The sequence below is a fragment of the Kogia breviceps genome, chromosome 5 (assembly GCF_026419965.1).
Source record: "Kogia breviceps isolate mKogBre1 chromosome 5, mKogBre1 haplotype 1, whole genome shotgun sequence".
Lineage (NCBI taxonomy): Eukaryota > Metazoa > Chordata > Mammalia > Artiodactyla > Physeteridae > Kogia > Kogia breviceps.
This window is the reverse complement of record NC_081314.1, coordinates 70786583-70802469: the sequence shown is the minus strand read 5'-3', so window position 1 is coordinate 70802469 and position 15887 is coordinate 70786583. Positions and strand designations below refer to the sequence as shown.

At 44.8% G+C, this 15887-nt stretch overlaps 1 protein-coding gene across 7 annotated transcripts in view; it reads right to left on the bottom strand.

Annotated features, from left to right (window-relative positions):
- LPP (LIM domain containing preferred translocation partner in lipoma) overlaps window positions 1-15887 on the bottom strand; it is a 714682-nt gene that overhangs the window by 669018 nt on the left and 29777 nt on the right. The gene's annotated exons all lie outside the window — the stretch shown is intronic.

Sequence of the window (15887 nt, the reverse complement as noted above, 5' to 3'; positions counted from 1 at the left end):
AAGGAGGCTCTGCTCAGTTATACAACCCAGCTCAGGACCAAAGACAGACACTAGCCCAGGCGGACTCCTGAGATTATCCTCCTTATTTTACTCTGGTGATGACGATACTGACCCGGGGAAGGGCCCAGTCTATATTCTTGTGTGCTGTAGAACACAGCACACTAATGATACCCACCAGGGTCTCCTCTGCATCCTCCCAACCCAATGCCACCAGACTTGAAGGTGGAGCTCAAATGTCACCTCTCCTGAGGCCTTCCCTGCTCCCATTCCTACCAAGCTAGAATTTTCATCACAATTTCCACAGTGCCTTATCTCTACCCTTTTTTTTTTTTTTTTGGCTTTTATTTGTTCAACAAATATCTCTTGCATACCTATTTTGGACTTGAAGGTACAGAAATGAAAGGAATAACCCTTACCTTCAAGGAAAGACAACCAACTGCAATAAATAGCCAAAAATGGGGGAAATGGAGCTATCAGAGGTCAGAGGTACATGCCAAGCAGAGGTGATATCAGAGCAAAGTCTTGAAAGGAACCTGTGAGCTACCCTGATAAGGTGGGAGAGAAGCGATGTTTTGACAAGGAAACAGTATGTTAAGTCGTAGAGGCTACAGAGAATCCCATGTATATTCTGGAGCTCAGGATCTGTCTTGGAGATTAGTGAGATGAGGAGGAAAAGAAGCAGGGGCTAAACTCCCAACAGTCTTCTATTTTATGCAAAGGGTTTTGGATTTTACCCCAAAATCATTGAAGGATTTTAAAAACAGAGATTTGTCATGACTGCATTTGCATTTTTTGGAAAACCACTCTGGAAGAACAGAGAATGGAATGGAGGAGGGTGAGAATAAAAAACAAAGAATAAAAAACGAAGGCCAGTTGAGCATTACTGAAACCCTGTAGAAGAGAGATGCTGAGGGTGTTAACTGAGGCGGGGCAGCAAAGGCAGAGTGGGTAGGTCAGGTGTAGTTACCTGCAGTGGGTGAGGAACAGCAGTTACCATGGTTGACTCAACAAGGTCTGAGGATGAATAGATAGAAAGGTGAGGTACAGGGAGGAAACATCCAGAATGAGTTTCCGGGCTTGGGTGACTAAGTAGACAGATGTTGCTATCATTCATTAAGGTGACAATGCTAAGAGAAAAAGATAACATTAAGATTTCCAATCGGAGCATCCAAAAGGCACTTACATATATGGCTCTGGGGCTCAGGAGTTCCAAACCCAATATAACCCCCTAGGAGTCATGAGCACAGAGACATAGAAGGAGGCTAAAGACAAAGGTTTGCATGTGAGCAGGGACTAGGGCCAGCAAAGGAACCTTGAGGACAGATGCAGGGAAAGAATGAAAGAAGCAAGAACGGTCAAGAGTGACCATACCACAGAGCCCAGATCAGAGCAGTGCTAACAAGAAATGAACTTGGCCCCATAGACCTGCGTGAGAGCTGCTTCTGTCAGACTGAAATGGGCTAAGAGGCCAAAAGAAGGTGAGGAAGGACAAAGAAGTGTAAAGACAGAGAAGCAAAGAAGAGGAATGGCATGTTGTTGGAGAAGGTGAAACGAGTATACATCTTACTTCCCCTACTAGGCAGTAGGCTTGGAGAACAGTGCTGCCCAGTAGACAGATAATGCAAGCATCACTTGCAATTTGTTTTTTTTTTTTTCTTTTTCTTTTTTTTTTCCCTGTACGCGGGCCTCTCACTGCCGTGGCCTCTCCCGTTGCGGAGCACAGGCTCCGATGCGCAGGCTCAGCGGCCGTGGCTCACGGAGCCAGCCGCTCCGCGGCATGTGGGATCTTCCCGGACCGGGGCACGAACCCGCATCCCCTGCATCGGCAGGCGGACTCTCAACCACTGCACCACCAGGGAAGCCCCAATTTGTTATTTTCTAGCAGCCATCTTTTAATAAAGCCAAGAAGGAACAGGAAAAATTAAGTTTAATAATATATTTTACTTAACCCAATATACCCATACTCATTTCATAGGTAATGAACATAAAATTTATTAATAAGATATTTTACCTTTTTTTTATACTAAGCCTTTGAAATCTGCTATTTTACACTTACAGCACATCTCAATTTGAACTGGGCCACATTTTAAATCTTCAACAGTCACATGTCATTCTGATTTTACTTTGACGAGTCAGGACTCAGCATGGAAGCTGGCACATTGCATTTTTTTTAATATGATGAAATGAATGGACAGGTGATAGATGGAAGGATGGATGGATGAACTGTCATACCATTGAGAAAATTACTGAAGTCTCTGTGGTTCTTTACCTTTATCAACTACACTTTAAAATTCCAGTCCTGGGTCATATTATGACTGGAGACTTGGTATAGCTTAATATTAATATAAACAGCATAACTTCTATTCCTTCTAAACTTCCTCTCTTCCTTCAAAATTCAAAACCAGTGTCAGTCTCTAATTTTCTTAGAGCAAAACAACTCTGTCAAACACTGGTCAGAAGATCTACCACTAACATAGATCTCAAGCAGGTCACTTTACTTCTTTGAGCTTCCGTTTTCCCTACCATAAAAATATAAGCCTAACTCTGCATATCTCATAGACTCATTGAAAACTCAAAATAGTGAAAACACTAAAGTATTACACAGAAGCAAGGTTATCACCAAGAAGCTTCCCCATATTATAAATATAAACCATATGAGCTTATCATATTATAAACTCCAATCATGCCTAATGCACACATACAAAACAAATAAAACTCTGAGTGGCTACATTAACATTAGTATTTTAATTTCCAATACCACTATTCTTCCCATCTCCTTGCAAAAACCACAGAAGATGTGGTCACCAGCCTTAAGTAGAGACTTGAAAGTACGGGTCCAGCATGTGAGTAAGCCTGGGAGATAGTACGGTTGAGGGCTCCATGGCCTTTCAACAGATGGGACATGGAAAATGTCCTGTATTGGACTGACCACTTACAGTTTAACAGTGAAAATCTTCTCCACCCCATTCAACTCCCAAGAGCGGAATGGTAATAACTATTTGCTTTCACCCGGCTTTTTGAGTATGAGACACAAATACTAGGGGAGATTAGAAAAGGTGTGAAGCTGAAATGAAGACTTCTTAGGGGCACAATTGCCAAATGGAGAAGAAAAAATTAAGATGATCAGTTTGTTTCTTCTGCTGACCGGGGTCACCATCCACAAACGTGATTTTAAAAGAAAACTCCTTCAAAACTCTGCAGCTAACTGACCAAGAATGAGGGCCACTCACAGACCCCAGAATGAAGGAGTTCATCTAACCATCCAGCACCTAATTTTAGCGGGGAAGAAACAATACGAAGAAGAAGAAGAAGAATGCGGAGGTCCCTAGTTATTGGGGGAGGAAGAGGGGAACAGGGCTAGAGGGAGTGGGTTACCCCTGGGGTTATGTTATGTGAGTGGCACTGCGAAGCCTTAAACCCTGTTGATCAGAATCCAAATCTTTTGTTGTCTCCCTTTATGTGACCCCTGATTTGTTTAAAAGCCAAATTAAAAATTACCCACTAATTAACCCAGCCAGATAAAACTACTGACACACAGCTTGCAGAGTATAATACCAGGAAAAATTTTAAAATACATAAACTTAGCTGTAAATGCCACTTAATCCAACCTCTGTTCTACTAGCAAAAGACAAACCTTTGCTCCACCTGGTATTTCTCAGCCACACATTTTCCACAGCCAGTAAAGTTCTTCCGGCAAACTAGCCATCACAACCAGTCTCCACCTGACCGCATATGTGAACGCATCACCTTTCTATGCTGACCACACAGCAGAAGTCAGACTTGTGCCCTCATCTGCCAGGTTTTAAAGGAAAACCAGAACACACTAGTACATCCTGGCCATGGAAGGCAGGGTCCATTTATAAAATATGGCTGATGTTGATTAACAAACACTTGTTATGTGCCAGGTAATTCTCTAAGCCTGTTACCGATATTGACTCATATAACCTTCCCAACAAGCCATATGACATACGTACCATTATCATTATTCCCATTTTACAGATAAGAAAACTGAGGCACAGGTAGACACAGAGGTAGTAGTAGTGGGGCTGGGAACTGAATCCAGGCCATCTGGCTCAACGCCTGTGTTCTTCCCCTCCACGCTACGCTGTCTCTCAGTTGGTTTTGTTTGTCCTCCTTGTTTTTATTGTTGGGGGAGAGAACACAAACATTAATGGACAGTAAGAAATACGAAGGGCGCACAACCAGCACATTCTCTCCCTAAAGTCAAGTGACAAGCGAGGCCAAATCTTAATGAGGAACCAAGTCACTGATTTGCTCTGAGAAAGCCCTTTCACAAGACCAGAAATACGCAGTGTCCGTGAGATCAGTATACTCCCTGTCACCATCAGGAGGTGGTCTCAGGAGAGGTGAAGTCAAGTCCAAGTTTCAGGGACGGCAGGAGAGATCGATTGAAGCATCACCCCCGTGATGTCAGGCTGAGGGGCCTGGAAGGCACGACCGAGGCTCTCTCTTCCCTGAGCACTGCCCATGTTTGGAGTAGGGACTCCGATCCCCATTCTACAGAGGAGAACACTGCTGCCCCCAGTTTTCTTCCAAGTTACAAGAGAAGCACCCATTCCTCGCAGACATCACTACGAGGTCATGGGACACGGTGGTGACACAGTGCAGCGGGGACCGTTCAGGCTCTGCAGTCAGACAAATCCAAGCTCAGATCCTGTTCCTGCCACTGCAGAACACTGTGACAGTTACATGCAGAGTTTTGACTTCTTAACCCATGAAGTGGCGAAGGATAAAAATCCCTACTTCCCAGGGTTACTGGGAGATTAGAGACAATGCTTGCAAACAGCAGAACACCTGGCCCAGGGCAGCTACCACAGTTCTCCCCGCCTTATCTGCAGTTTCAGTTACCCGAGGTCAATGTGGTCCAAAAATATTACATGGAAAATTCCAGAAATGAACAATTCATAGGTTTTAAATTGAGGGCCATTCCTGAAATCTCATGCCATCCTGCTCGGTCGCCCCCAGAGTGAATTATCCCTTCGCCCAGCATATCCTGCGCCCCTTAGTCACTTAGTAGCCGGCTTGGTTATCGAATCTACTGTCTCGGTGTCAACGTTTGCGTTCAAGTCATCCTTCATTTACGTAACAACGACCCAAAGCACAAGTGTAGTGATGCTGGCAATAAAAGGTGAAAAGTTCTTCACTTAATAAGGGAAAAAAAAAAAAAAATCGTATGCTGAGGTTGCTAAGATCTACATACAGGAAGAACGAATCCATGAAATTGTGAAGAAGGAAAATGAAATCCATGTTAGTTTTGCTGTCGCACCACAAACTGCAAAAGTTATGGCTACAGTACATGATAGGTACTTAGTTAAGATGGAAAAGGCATTAAATTTATACAAGGTATTTTGAGAGAGAGACCACATTCACATAACTTTTATTACAGCATATTGTTACAACTGTTCTATTTTATTATTGTTATTGTTAATCTTTCATTGGCCTAATTTATAAATTAAACTTTATCATAGATATGTATGTATAGGAAAAAACATTGTATATAAAGGGTTCAGCACTATCCACTGTTTCAGGCATTCACTGGGGGTCTTGGAACATATCCCCTGCGGATAAGCAGGAACCACTGCATCTTAAATACAAATAAAAATTGCCTGACACACCCCCTGCCCCTGGATCTCTTCCTTTCCCTTGTGGGAAGGATAAAATAGACATGGCTCTCTTCCTCCTTTCTTCCCTGCTCTTTCAATGGCACTGCTATGTTCACAGTCACCTGGGCATTATAAAATCCCTTAAGCCCTTCAACCATTCAGTCATGTCCTCTGTGCTTACATACACTGGTGCTCTTATCCAGGTCCTCCCTTTTTTCCTAGAAAGTTTTTTACCAAACTCCTATTCATATTATAAAACCCAACTCAAGCCTCACTGACCCCAGGCAGCCATTCTAATCATTCCTTCCTCTGTGCTTCGTGTGCACGTCAATTATTACAATGATGACACTAAAAGATAATTGAATAACCACATGCAAAGCTGATATTCACAGCCCACAGAGATGTGGCGATACAGACTGCTAAAATATTTAAATATGTCCTTGCCTAGCTTCTGTTTCGAGGCCCCCAAATGTCCTCACACCACCTCTGTTTTCCCGATCCCTCCCTTAGGACCCCTTGAACCTCTCCGCAATCCAGCAACAAAAAGATTCCCTGTGGCACAGCTTGTGCCCCTTCAGCACAGAGGATTATACACATATAAATATCACCTCTGTCTGTAGGGACAACTCACCTCTAAACTAAACGTTGATTTACATACTTTTTGGAGCAGGACAGGTATGAATTACTGGCTAGGATGCTCCCTGAGGATCAGAAGCACTTGATTCCTCAGCATCCAGAACACACCCCCCAGGGCAAACTCGTAGCAAATGCCCAAGTGATTCACAATGTCTCCAATGGTTCTCCCTCCTCAGCCAGGACTTGGCACATAGTAGGCTTTCAGTAAGTACTTGCTGCCCGACCGCCCTGCTGTGTGCAGCTTTGGAGTCAGACCCAGTTTGACTCCCGCCTCCCCCAGCTGCCCAGTCCATCCCCCTGACCCCAGCTACTGGCCCTCCAGTCCATCCTTACCCCCCAACGACACAACCGAGAGGCCAGCTCTCTGCTCCACCCCTCCAATGGCCCCCAGTTCTGACAAATCCAATCCAGACTCTCCTGAGACTGCACGGGCATCCTCATTCTTGACTTCCTTCTAGGAATACAGAGATGACCAAAGGGCACACCATTCCTCAAAGTACACAAAGGGCAGTGAATAAGCATAAGTGACCCTTTAAAAGTTAACCAAAGCTGTTAAAAGCAGCTCCTGATATTTTTATAACGTATTAAGGTTTTAAACACCTTTTATATCAAATTGATTCACTTCCTCCTCCCTCATAATCCAGTGAATTAGGAAGAACAGGGATTACTTTCTCCAATATTAGTGATGGGAGGTGACTTCGCCACGTAACACAGCTGGGTCACATCGGCCACGACTGAATTCTAACTTCAAGAACCTCAGTCCAGAGCTGTTGGGCTCCCTTGGGTAAGCGCATCTCCTTAAGGCACAATTTTGTGGACTAGGATTTGAAAACACAACATACAACTCTGTCGCTCGCTGGGTCCTAAAGCTGCTGTATTCTCCTGTGTAGCACTTTCCACTTTCTGAAAGCATGGATCTGTTTACTTGTCTGTTGTCTGTCTCACTCCCTAGACGGCCAGCAATCCGAGGCCATGGACTTTGCCTGTCTCCTTCATCACTATATCCCAGCACCTAGAACAGAGCAGGGTGCACTCGACTGTGAAAAGAAAAGAGGATTTGGAGTCAGACCCAATATTGACTCCCTCCACCCTCCCTTCCCAGCAGCTTAACAGTGGACAGCTAAACCTCTCCAAGCCTCAGTCTCTTCATCCTTAAAAGCCGAATGATGACACGTACTCCCCAGTGTGCCGGGGAGGGGTATAAAAATATATATATTTGCTAGTGCTCCACACAAGATAAGCAGTCAATAAATGTCAGTTCCCTTTCTCTACCAGTCACCAGCTGTGCTTCCTGCAACCCCTGCCCACCCCTAAATGTCTTCTTCTCCTGTCAATCACCCCCATCTCCTGCAGCCCTAGGGCCACAAATACGCCCTTCTCCACCTCCGCCCTTCTCCACCTCCGAGCGTCAGATCCTTCCTGTGGCCAGTGTCTACAAGAGAGGCCCAGGCTGAGCTCACAGCTGCAAACGACCACATTTTCATGTCTACCAAGCTCTGACCTACTTCCCAGCCAAACCAAAGCAGGTGATGCTGGTAGTGATTCAGCAAGGTCTTTTTTTCTCCCCCAAGTCATCTTGAACATAGGTTGTAACACAGAATCATGGGCTCACAGAGCTCAGAGCTAAAAATGTCTACAAAGCCCAGCCCATAAAGTGCAACTCTCTTACTTTATAGACGTGGAATCTGTGTTCTAGAGAATGGAAGTGTCTTAAGCAAGAACAAACCCCCCAAGTTCCCCAAAGATCAGTTAACAACAGCATGGCTCCAGTTATATCCTAAGATACAACCCTGGGTTGCCCACCACGTTCCCTCATCTCAGAAACGATTCCTTGTGTCTCAGAGCTTAAATTCTTGCTGATTCCATTCCAGGCAAATGTATTCTCTCCATTGTTAAATATTCTGCATCTCTGTAGATGATGGAATATTTCTCTAATTTTCAACCCCATGAACTACAGTTTACACATATAGAAATAAAATTGCAACTGTTTTAAATTATAAGAGATGGTATAAGAAAAGACCAACAGACTAGAAGTGAGGGAGTATGGAGTCTAAACTTGGTTCTGCTACTAACGACTTATATGACCTTGAGTGAGTCCTTCTCCCCTCTGGGTCCCCTTTCTCTCATATTAAAATGGGACTGCTGGGGCTTCCCCTGTGGCACAGTGGCTGAGAGTCCGCCTGCCAATGCAGGGGACACGCATTCGTGCCCCGGTCCGGGAAGATCCCACATGCCGCGGAGCGACTGGGCCTATGAGCCATGGCCCGTGAGTCTGTGCGTCCGGAGCCTGTGCTCCGCAACGGGAGAGGCCACAACAGTGAGAGGCCCGCGTACCGCAAAAGAAAAAAAAAAAGGGGGGGGGGGGGGTGGGGACTGTTGGAGCAGATCCTCTCCAAGCTGTGATATTCTCGATCTGTGTATCTCATCATCACCTTCAATATAATATTATCACTCACTATCCAAAATAATTAGACTGTAACTCATTAAACCCAGAATTTTTCCGTAGTGTAACTGGGTATATGTCCTTTAGCATGTGATCAGTGTTGTCAATGAATTGTAAAGCTTTTCAAAAACAAGGGTCGCATTTTCATGTAATTATGTCACACAGGCTTTGTAAATACCATAGAGTAAATGCTGCCAAACTGATGAAGTTTTAGAGTAATGCATGCTATAGGGTGAGAATAAAACAATAAGACAGTCTCATCAATACATCAAAATTTAGGCTTCCCGTGACTGTGGATTTCTTCACAGTGGTTCCTTTATTCTAATAATCCTGCCATTCTTCAAATCCCTTCCTTATAAACTTTGTGAAGAAGCAGCTGTAGATCTTGTAGAATATTCTCAATGGGAGTGCCTCTGATTTTGGAGATGGATTCTTATTTTTCCAACAGTCACTGAGAGACAATTCCAGTGAATAGGGAGATAATCCAGTTGCAGGGGATCAGGCTGAATAATACTTCGCCAAGAAAATTATCACATGAAGTTTTTGGGTGATAAAAGCATCATGGGCACAAGTCACAGAGCCACAGCTGACCCCAGAGGACTCACCTAAAGAGGCTGATACGATGCTCAGTAGATTTCTAAGCAGTATCAGGTTTGCAATAAATCACACTAAATCTTCCTAAAGCTGCCAAGAAGACTCAATGTGCTGATTCAGAGGTGGTACTTCTCTCCTGCTTCCTACTGCTCTTTTCCCAAAAAAGAAAAAAGTTTCTTAATAAGAAATGCCAGGTGAACTCTATTAGAACCCAACACGAGCATAGTCACTGGAATACATCCTCAAAGATGATGACACACGTTCCCCAGTTATCTTTCCCTACTAAGCACTCATAAAACAAACTAATGAAAAAGACCTTACGCGTTAAAATGTTCATAACAGTGTTATTTAGAAAAGCAGGTAACTGGCAATAATCCATGTCCAAAAATATGTAAATGGCTAAATCTAAAAACAGTACATCTACCCAATGGAATATAAGTGGTCATAAAAAATATGAGAATTGGGCTTCCCTGGTGGCACAGTGGTTGAGAGTCCGCCTGCGGATGCAGGGGACGCGGGTTCGTGCCCCGGTCCGGGAGGATCCCATGTGCCGCAGAGCGGCTGGGCCCGTGAGCCATGGCCGCTGAGCCTGCGCATCCGGAGCCTGTGCTCCACAGTGGGAGAGGCCACAGCAGTGAGAGGCCCGCATACCGCAAAAATATATATATATATATATGAGAATTATATAGGACTTCCCTGGTGGTCCAGTGGTTAAGACACCATGCTTCCACTGCAAGGGGCACGGGTTCAATCCCTAGTGAGGGAACTAAGATCCCACATGCCACATGGCGCAGCCAAAAAAAAAAAAAAAGTATTATAAAATAACCTGAAAATGTTTATGAATACTCACTGGAGAAAAGAAAAGCGCAAGTAAAACTGCCTAGTAAGAATAAGAAAGTACTAGTGGATAATATTTTAATAACATACCTTCTTTTGAATAATAATGATGATGACTAACAGCTAATGACATGACTCATGACTCCTCCATGACAGCCTGGAAATATCTGAAGCTATGATAAAGACATAGGGGTTTAAATAGAAGGCAATCAGAAACTCCAGAAAAAACAAAAGACTACATGAGAAATCATGACGCAAATTTGGAGAAACCAGTACGAAATAAAAGAAAAAGTTGATGGAACTTCAAGAAGAAATGTAGAATAGACTCCAAGCAGGCGGGAGAGCAGTTAGAAAGACAGAAGATATATAGGATATGGTAGAAAATACTTAATTTTCTTTGCCCAATCAAAAAAATAACAACCCTCAAAATTCAAGAATATTAACAACAACAACAACAAAGCAAGAGTCTCAGTGTAGAAATAAAACAAACAACCTGGAATGATTTTAAACAACTAGAGGAAAACTAAAAGGATCTATTAGATTTTGATGCTAACTAAGGGAAAGTTCAGTCCCCTGTGAGTGGCTTAAAGGTGGTGACCTCAGAAGCCTAGAAACGGAAATGAAACCACAGCACATGACTTAGCCGGGTAGTGACCAATATTTACCTAGAAATCATAATGTAAATGTTGTTGATTGTTTTCAGTTTTTGAAATCAACCCACAGACACAGCACAGAAGACTCAGTGATGGCTACAAAACTGTATAAAAGTGCATGTAGATATATATCTGTTATAAAAGCTGGAGATGCAAAAGGTAACATAAAACATAACTGACAAAATTTAAGGGTAAAAGTGGGAGAAGAAAGGTACAGAAAAACCTCAACATCTTCATCTTACAAAATGGTGAGTAAAAAGATACTGCCAAAAGTTGATATGGCAAGGAATGGAGATGAATGCACATTATATAAATTTATAAAGGAAACTAACCCAGAGAGAGTAAAAGAAATGATCCAACTGTCACAAATTGGGAAGGGGGATGGGAGGTGCCAGAGTGTATATGAGTTAGTCCTTGCCTATCACAAAAGAGAAAAGTCAAACACCTAAAACTAATAACTTAAAAACTAAAGATATAAGCATACTCTTTAGAGATATGATAATAACCACTAGAAGAATTAAAAACAAAAAATGGTTACAAGTGGGGAAGGGACTGGGGTAGGGAGAGATGGGACAATAAATTCTTTTTCTTGGTTTTTTGGGGTTTTTAATAAATGTTTCTGTAGTATTTTATTGCATTTTTACTATGAGTATTTATCTGAACAACATTAAAGATTTTTTTAAATTAATAAAAATAATATTTCAAAGGAAAAAGGAATTGCTCCAAATAGCACAACTCAGAGGTCACAGAGGTCAAATGTGGAGGGAACTTCTTGGGAAAATCATTACAAAAGGACACTCTCGTGGAGATACTAAATGTGCAGCCAGTCCTCCTTTTAAGTCACTTTGCCCCCTTTTAAAAACTTCCCTCTCCCCTTCTCTCCCCAAGCTCTTTAACTCTCTCCTAACATCTTCCTATAAAATTTTGAACACTCTATGTCCCTCAATTTTCTTCGCTGGCTTCAAAATAAAAAGTAAACCTCAATGTAAAGAATCCCTGAGGAAACCCTAAAATCAACAGACAGCTCAGGCTGTGCAGTCCTGTGGCCTAGAAGCACACCAGGGCCTGGAGGTTGGAGCTATAATTAGCTGCTTCTGGGCAGACAACAAGGACTCCTGTTCCCTGGAAAGGAGGTAATTAAAGGAAGCAGATTTAGGCCTGAGGTGGCAAGTCTCAAGGAACTGTGGCTCCGGGCAATCCCAGCCTACACCCCAAATGAGGAAATAGGAACCTGCTGGCCTGACACTCCATTCCTAAACCATTTTTTCTTCTCCGGTTTCTAAGGCCAGGGGAATGCCACCCATCAGCCCAATCACTTTTTTTTTGGTCACTTAAGACCAATTTACCCCCTATGTACCAGGCATGTGCTCAGTGCTACAGGGAGGGTGGGGATGAGTCAGACCCGAATCTTGACCTCAGGGAGCCAACAGGGGAGCACAAACAGAATTTAGAGCACACAGCACTCCTGATAGACTTTCTCGCCCATTCCTGCAACCACCCAGCAGGGTAAGATGCTTTCCCCCTGTTTTACAGATGAAGAATGTGGAGCTCAGAGAAGAGAAACCACCTTCCCAAGGTCACGGAGCTGTAGGGTGGGCACAAACTCAAAACCAGGCTTCTCTAGCTCTAAAACCCAAGCCTTTTCTCCCTGTGCCACCAAAAGAAATAGGAAAAGAAGGCATCTCTGCAAAAGGGGCTAAGGAGATAGGCCAGTGACCACGTGTGAACCTTTCTCAGAGCAAAACTCATGGATTTCCGTTTTTAAGAATTTCCAGGGGCTTCCCTGGTGGTGTGGTGGTTGAGAGTCCGCCTGCCGATGCAGGGGACACGGGTTCGTGCCCCGGTCCGGGAAGATCCCACATGCCGCGGAGCGGCTGGGCCCGTGAGCCATGGCCGCTGAGTCTGCGCGTCCGGAGCCTGTGCTCCGCAACGGGAGAGGCCACAACAGTGAGAGGCCCGCGTACCGCAAAAAAAAAAAGGAATTTCCAAAATTTCACATTGCACCTGTGCCAGTGTTTAAAGGGCTCCCTCTCATACCGTCCAACACCTTAGCTGTCACCATCTCAGCATTTAGAGCCTTTCAAAACGTGGGCCCTGGCTCAGCTTTTATCTCCCAGGGTTTGGCACTCCACAGGGTCCTTGCTTTATGTAGGAAAGGATCACACAGCATGAGCCACCAAAACCCCACAAATCTGAGCTCCATCGCCACGAGCCTAAGGGAGATAGCAGCTCCAGCTTCATGCCCTTGTCTCGCATCTCAGCATCGTCCACCTGAGACCCTCCAAATACAGTCAGGCTTCTAGGGTGAGTGGCCTGGAAGAGCAGCTCTGCCTGGCACATGTCTCTCCTGCATAGGGAGGCCTGCCTTCTGCAGTTCTGTGTCCATCTGCTAATTTTCCCTGCATATCCACCCAAAACTGTCCCAATAAACTTGACAGGGGTGATGCCAAATTTCCTCTGCTTGGGAAAGAGAAGAGGAACAGGGGAGGGGAGGCTTCAGGTAAGACTGGATCGTGACCTTGTCATGAAACAAAGATTTAAGATACAACTCAGCTACTGGATGCACCAGTTTCCCCATTACACGTGGCAACCCCATGATTTAGGGACACTGCTTTGCTATCCTGTACATCCTAGAGTTTGATGTTCAACTAAAAAAATACAGCCTGAGGACTGTTCTCCCTATATCACAACCACTGATCAGTTCCTCTTACCCCAACACTTCTTGTAGGCACATGGACACTCCTGGCCCTTTATCTGGGCATCCTGAAGTCAGAACCAAGGTTGGTACTGAGATTAGCTACTTAAATATAGCTGCGCCTTGCAAGTCTTGGCCCATGTTTGTAAGTTTGCTACATATTAGCAAGTGTCCACCTGGCTACCCGCTACCCAGTTGCCCCCATGAGAATTTTCCATGAATTCTTCAAAACTTTCCAGCCTATGAATTTAAGAGGACTTCCCAGACATTCCCTCACCCATCCTTAATAGTCTTATACTGCAACCAGAGGTGAGAATTAACTTACATTGGGCATAAGTATATGAAGGCAGATGAGGGAAGTCCTTCATTCATACCTCTGGCAAAAATGTACTGAGCAATTAATTCACGTAGGCACTATGCTGTGTTAAGTGCCTGGATACAGAGCTGAAAACACAGGGAGGCTGCCCTCAAAATATTCAGCCTAATAGGAGGCCAAGGACAAGCAAATAATTGAACAAGTACTGACACAGCAGAAACCAAGCCACCCACTCCTGACTCCCAGCCTCCTCACAGGCAGCAATGCACATCTCCCATGAGCCAGCATCCCTGGACCACTCTAACAGATGCTAAAACACACTTCAGTTCTCCCAGCTGGAAGTGGTGGGAGGAAGATACAGCACCTGATCGGTTAGTAATACACAGTGGAATCTATTTCATGCTGAAGAAAAGGGGGAAAAAATAGAGATGAAAAGGAACTTTTCCAAGAGCTTCTTCAGCTTTCAATTACTAGAAGATACCAGACAGAGAGACGGAGACAAAAGTACTGGGAATTTCCCAGCTCTTTCTGGCGCCACACACCAAGGCACTGAATCCAGGTCAAGATCAAGGAGAGCAAAGAGTTGTGGGACCCTTACACACCTCAAGGCCACAGAGATAACCAAGTCTCATCCACACCTTTACCGACACAGCTTCCTCTCCCTGACAGGTCCCTGCCCGACCTCTCCTTCGAGCTCAGCCCTGCTCATCCTTAGAGATAGGCTTTGCTCTCTCCAGACACAATGGCCACACAGCAAAGTGCTAATGGAATTAGATAAGACACCCCTGCTCTTTCTCCACTACTTTGCAAAATAAGAGTTTAACAGATCCTTATAACTTTCGGAAGAAGCCCAAGAGACTCATTCTTCAATTGCTTATCAGCCGAGGCCCTCCACAGCAGGGCCCGACCTGCCTTCTCAGCATTACAGTGAGCTCCATCCTAGGGAGTCTAAGCATCCTCATAAGCCCAGTTCAAGTCCAATACCGTTCATAGAACAGTACAATTCCCTGCTCATAGAACCCACCCCTTCCTCTAAGCCTATGGGGCACACGCTTGTCCACTTTCCCCACACTATCTGCTCTTGGGTAGTTTATCTTTTCATGCGAGCGTGTCCTCCCACCCCTACTGGATGGGGAGCTCCCTGTGGGCAGGTCCTCACACCAGGGACACCCCAGAGCCTGACTGTCGTGGTGCATTTGAGGCACTCAGAAAACCACCACAGCACAGCTCTCGCAGCTGGAAGCCATACAAAATCAAAAATTCACCACCTCTCAGTGATCAATCTATACATTTTCACATAATGTACTTTTTATTGTTTTATGACTAGATCCTCCAATTACATTTACAACATCTTGGCCAGTCCAATCCCCATCTGACAGTCTCCCGCCAAGAGGCTCTCCTTGAACACTTCCAACAACTAGAAGTCTTTCCTTGCTCATTTTTTGATATCTTTTACCATGTATTCTTTTTTTTTTTTTGGTACGCGGGCCTCTCAACGCTGTGGCCTCTCCCGTTGCGGTGCACAGGCTCTGGACGCGCAGGCTCAGCGGCCATGGTTCACAGACCCAGCCGCTCCGCGGCATGTGGGATCCTCCCTGACCGGGGCACGAACCCGTGTCCCCTGCATCGGCAGACGGACTCTCAACCACTGCACCACCAGGGAAGCCCTACCATGTATTCTTAAATATTGAGTTCAATCTATCTCCATGGGCTTCCTGGTTAAATCCCTAGGAGCAGCAGGTGAGAGGGGGTTAGCACAGGCCCAGCTGCAGAAGCAGTGTCATGTGACAACTAAGAGCGTGGACTTTGAAATCAAGCAGAACTGGGTTCACCTTCCAGCCTGCCACTTGGGAGAAGGCATCAAACCCCAGGCCTCTCGTGGCTGTTAAAGGAGTAACAGAAATATAACTCAGGCAGAGTGCCCAGCACAGTGAGTACTCAATAAAGAGCAGCTATCATGGTAATTAGCTCTATTCCTGTTTCCCATTCCGGCCCGCCACATAATCAGAGTGCTAATCGCACCCCTGACCTCTCCGTGATGCCCGTCCCCCCTTCCATAGGAGGTCTTTGCAAAGCCTCAACCAACATC